The sequence below is a fragment of the Pelmatolapia mariae genome, linkage group LG3_W (genome assembly GCF_036321145.2).
Source record: "Pelmatolapia mariae isolate MD_Pm_ZW linkage group LG3_W, Pm_UMD_F_2, whole genome shotgun sequence".
NCBI lineage: Eukaryota > Metazoa > Chordata > Actinopteri > Cichliformes > Cichlidae > Pelmatolapia > Pelmatolapia mariae.
The window spans coordinates 12,009,778-12,015,777 of NC_086229.1; positions in this window are offsets into that span (position 1 = coordinate 12,009,778).

The window sequence follows — 6,000 nt, forward strand, 5'->3', positions numbered from 1 at the left end:
CCAAAGGGCAGACAAAGACTCATACGTGGTAATGTTGTGTGTGTACCATCTGAAGTCCAACAAACAGTTGACTCTTTACCTAGGCTCAGAAACCAATCACAGATAATGAGGATCAAGTTGAAAAGACGACTGTGCTACAAAGGCCATCAGCTGTTCCAGACTGTCACCTGGTCTAAACTGATCCAAGCCCTGCGTAAACTGAAACAGATTCATCCACAGTACACAGATATTGTTATCAGAGATGATGCATTGCTTTGTGATCCCACGTTACCTGATGATGACAGCAGTGATGAAGCCAGCATGGGAAGTGATGATTATGATGAAGAAGATTTAATGGAAATTGACAACTATGAAAAAGATGCCCTTTTGTGTGAAAGTGAGTCTGAAAGTGAACAAGATGTTAATATGCAATCTTGTGATGAACAACCAGAAGAACAAAATCCTGAGGAACCAGAAAGTGATTTGAACAATGGAGGTTTTGCTCTAGAAAGTTGCCTGCAGCCTGTAGACATTTCAGAAGAGATTCTCTCTTTCACTGATAACACATATTGTGTGGCGCCTGCAGAAAGAAACAATCCTGTTAGCTTCTTCAGAACTCCTCATTTGGAAGCCATGGCATTTCCTGTGCAGTTTCCTACTGGTCAGAATACACTGGATGAAAAGAGACATCTTAAACTCACACCAAGTGCTTACTTCAAGTCAAGGCTTTTCAACATTGATGCAAGATTTGCTAAAGATACAAATTACCTGTTTTTCTCACAGTTTGTCACTGAAATACACCTGGCTAATTCCAGCATGACAATACAGTTAAGGAAAGGTAAAACTATGACCAAAGATGGACGCAAAATAACATCAGGAATGTTACAAAGTAAGACAGAAGTAGAGAAGCTGGTAAGAAATAAAGATGCAATCAGATTTATGCAGCCACTCAGAGGAACTCCAGCTTACTGGCAGAAAACCACCAAAGATCTATTCAGTATGGTCCGTCAAATAGGAACACCTCAGTTCTTTGTCACTTTCTCTGCTGCTGAGATGAGATGGCCTGAAGTGATTCAAGCAATAAAGAGACAGCAAGGTGAAGAGGTTGATTTTGAAGCCCTGGACTGGTCAGAAAAGTGTGAAATTTTAAGATCAAATCCAGTAACCACCATGCGAATGTTTGATAAGCATGTTGAGGCTTTGTTCAGAGATTTGCTTTTTTCTCCTGCACAGCCCCTTGGTGAGATCATTGATTACTTTTACAGAGTTGAGTTCCAGCACAGAGGTAGTCCGCATATACACATGTTGCTGTGGATTAGAGAAAAGGTAGAAGTAGATGTGGACGATGACCAAACTGTCTGTGACTTTGTGGACAGATACATCTCAGCTCAACTCCCTGATCCAGAAAAACAACCTGAACTGCACAAAAAAGTCGCTGAACTACAAAAGCACAGCAAAAACCACACAAAAACATGCTTTAAGAGTGTGAACTCTGGTTGTAGATTTGGGTTTCCAAAACCACCATCCACAAGAACAATGATTGTGAGACAGGATGAGGATTCAGACACTGAAGCTGCAAAAGCCAAACTCAGACCTTTGTTAAACCTGCTGAAGGAACCTGAAGCTGCTTCCCTCACCATAGAGCAGATTCTGTCACGATGCAACTTGACAATGAATGAGTATGAACAATGCCTCCAAGACATAAACAAGAAAACAGCGCTGATTCTGAAACGTGACCCAAATGACTGTTGGATCAACAATTACAACCCAGACCTGCTTGAAGCCTGGAACTCTAATTTAGATGTCTCGTTAATATTGAATGCCTATTCATGTATAGAATACCTCTGTAAATATATAACGAAGAAAGAATCTGGCCTCTCTGAATACCTGAAGACAGTTATTGACAACTCTGATAAGAACACGGTCAATGAATGTGATGAAATGAGAGCTGTGATGCAGGCTTATTCAAAAAAGAGAGAAATCAGCGCACAGGAGTGTGTGACTCGAGTCTGTGGCCTAAAAATGAAAAAGTGTTCCCGCAGTGTTGTATTTGTACCAACAGATGATAACCCAATAAAAATGAGTCGCCCGATGAGCTATCTGGAAACCACAACACATGACAGTTGTAGTATTTGGATGACAAGTTTGAGTGATAAATACAAATGCAGACCTGAGACACCAGAATACGAGGAAATGTCACTGGCTGATTTTGCTGCCTTGTGCCGGTTGGTGAGTGGTCCAAATGAAGGAAAAGATGTGCTTCCTCTTCTAAACCAGCTTGGATTTGTACAAAGGCGAAAGAATGATAAACCAGCTATAATCAGGTATTACCACTGTTCACAGGAAAAAGATCCTGAGCAATATTATGGTCGACTGTTGAGACTTTACCTTCCACACAGATCAGAGCAGGAACTGAAACCACAAGGGTTCCAAACCTATCAGTCCTTCTACAACTCGGGTTTTGTACGACTTCCATGTTCAGACCACAGTGAGTCTGTGAAAGGGGTTGTGAAGAGAAATAAAGACAAGTATGAGAAGAACTCTGAGGATATTGAGAGTGCACTGGAAGAGTTTGAACAAAATCGGGATGTTGTGATTGATGAATGGTGTAATCTTGCTCCTGAATCTGAAGTTGTGAGGTTGCAATGTGATGAGAATCTTCCTGAGAGACATTCTGATGATGAGAACGAACAGGAAAATGTCCCTGACTACAATCGTCAGTCTGATGCTGTAACAGAGATCAGAGCCATCAGAGAACAACCTGCAGTCGATCCAGCTGTGGTACGTGTAATGTATCAGAATCTGAACCAGAAGCAGGCCTGCGTGTTCTATGCTATAAGAGACTGGTGTATTCAGCGCGTTTGTGGTTTGAACCCAGATCCGTTTTTCTTCTATATCAACGGTGGTGCAGGAACTGGAAAGTCACATCTGATTAAATGTATTCACTCTGAAGCATCAAAGATCCTGAGCAGACTGCCTGCTAATGCAGAAGAAGCTGACATATCAAATCCAACTGTTTTACTGACGTCATTTACTGGGACAGCAGCTTTTTCTATCAATGGCTCTACATTACATTCTCTACTGAAACTACCCAGGAGTCTGAAACCACCCATTCAAGGACTTGGTAACCAACTGGATGAAGTCAGATGTGAGCTTATAAATGCTGAAATTATTGTTATTGATGAGATTTCGATGGTTTCAAAACCCCTTTTCGCCTATGTGGATGCAAGACTGAAACAAATCAAAGGCACTCAGAGACCTTTTGGTGGAATGTCAGTTTTAGCTGTTGGAGATTTTTACCAGCTGCCACCAGTGCGACAGTCTAAACCTCTCTGTGTTTACGATCCAGAACAGATTGACCTATGGCAGGAGCATTTTCAGATGATCACTCTAACCGAGATCATGCGTCAGAAAGATGATGTTGCCTTTGCAGAGATGTTGAACAGGATTAGAGTGAAAGAAAAGACAGATGAGCTTTCTCAGTGCGACCGAGATATGTTGTCACAGGCCGTGACTGTACCAGAACAATGTCCAATTGAGGTCTTACACATGTATGCCACCAACAAGAATGTGGAATCCCACAACACAGATACACTAAAGAAGCTTCATTCAAACATTATAATCATCAATGCAGACGATTTCCAGAAGGATAAATGTACAGGCAGAATGGCACGAAGAGACAGACCATTTACAGGTGGGAGAAATGATTTACCTGACACCCTGAATGTTGCTGAAGGAGCTCGAGTGATGCTGACCAGAAACTTGGACACACTAAACGGTTTGGTCAATGGTGCTTTTGGTATACTGATAAAGGTGGTGAGATCTGAAAATGATGGACACATAATTAAACTGGGGCTCAGAATGGACAACCGGCAGTCTGTAAGAAACACCCACAGTGCTAATGCAGCATCTGATGATCTGGTTTACATTGAGAGAGCAGAGGAGAGTCTGAAGTTTAAAGGAGCGGTACGCAGACAGTTTCCTGTAAAGCTAGCATTTGCCTGCACAATCCACAAAACTCAGGGTCTTACAACACAGACAGCTGTAGTTTCAATGAAGAACATTTTCGAACCAGGTATGGCTTATGTTGCTCTCAGCAGGGTGACGTCTCTCAGTGGACTCTATTTACAGGACTTGGATGAGAAAAAGATTTATGCCAATCCTGAGGTAACTGCAGCGCTCCAAACCATGAGACAAGCCAGTGTTGAGGAAATGATGCCTCTTCTTCAGGTCAGAGAAACAGCCAGCAGACCTGACACTCTTACACTGATCCATCACAATACGGAGGGCTTGCCATCTCACATCAGTGACATCAAGAGTCATCATGAAATGTGCTTAGCAGATGTTTTGTGTCTCACAGAGTCTCACCTCCAAGGCTCCTTTGTTGCAGACAGTCTTCATTTGGATGGCTACACCATGTTCAAACGCAACAGACATCTGTCCTACACAAACTTTCCTCACATGGCCAGCAGAAGTGGTGGTGGAGTTGTTGTGTATTTGAGGAATCATTTTCAGGTTCAGGTAAAACAGTATCTGCACAATGTCACTGATCTTGAGTACTTAGTGTTAAAGGTTCAGGCTCCATTCCCTGCGCTCATTGCGGTTGTGTACAGACCTCCAGACTACAGTTTGACACCATTCATGCAAAACCTGGTAAGTCTTTTAGATTCACTTGAAATAATGGACTGTCACCCAATAATTGTGTGTGGAGATTTTAATGAGAACCAGTTACAGAGTGGAAGGAAACAGATTCTGGAGCAGTTTCAGTCGAGAGGGTATTCACAGCTGATCACTTCTGCCACTACAGACAAGAACACCCTGCTTGATCTCATTTTTATTTCTCAGCCACAGAAGAATCTTCATTCAGGTGTCCTGAGGACATATTACAGTTACCACAACCCTGTGTTTTGTGTCCTGTCCTCCAGCCAATCATGAAGTCGTCTGGTGAGTTTTCAAACAATTATAGATCATGTTTGTTACAGAGTTTACTGATTGTAGAGCATGAAAAAGATTTTTCATTGAAAAATCATATTTCTTCATATTGTCTTCCCTACTCTGTCTGTAAGAAGACCCTTTCTTATTGCAATATTATTAATCAACCAAATCATGGCTGTACTTCATGCAGAGCCGGGAGATCTGCTTTCTGTTATCATGCACCTCAGATCTGAAATATGCTGCGAAAAGTATTAAACGGACATAATTTATTTTTTATTCTCATGTTTTAAATGACTAAATCTACTAATGCATTTTTTCATGGATGTTAATTGTCATCTCCTTTTTTGATACTTTTTTTACTCTGACGTATGTATCTCAACAAACGAGATCTTCCCCTCAAAGTGCTTTCAAATATGAAATAGTAAATAAATAAATCCCAGATAAATGCAGGTATTTATTATGGGTCACATGAATAATAACAGACAATTATATTTTCTTGATTATAGTAAATTTTGGAGAATCAAATGTTTTTGGGATGAATGAGGTTTTGCTTATCATGTTTTACAGGTAAAAAATGTTAAAAGTTTTCAACTATCTTTAGGCTACCAGAGATGTCTATAATGATACATTACGTAGAGAAAAACATTTTTGCAGCTTAAAGAATATATACTAAATCTGATTTAGAAGTACATGGAAAGTTTCTGCATCCATTTTCTGACTTGGCCTTTATCCGGGTGGGTTTGGGTTTGGGTGGATAAAGGCCAAGTCAGAATTCTCTGAGCAGCTGGAAAAAGCTGCTAATAAACAAAGACATCAGAAAGCGGGGCTTTAGGTGTAGCCCACGCTTTCTGATTCACTAATTAGATTTAGTAACTGACACCCCATACCAGCATTACATAGACACTTGGGGGCTGAGATGGGTGGGTGGGGAGGGTGGGTGGTGTTAAAAGCACTTTATGTTTTGTAGATGTATTTTTTCAGACAGGGCACACACAGTCCTGTTTCCTTTGTGGGAAAACCTTCAAGCTTCACCATCCTCAGCTGAAACAACAACATCTTAACACCATCTTCATGAACTGCTGAGCC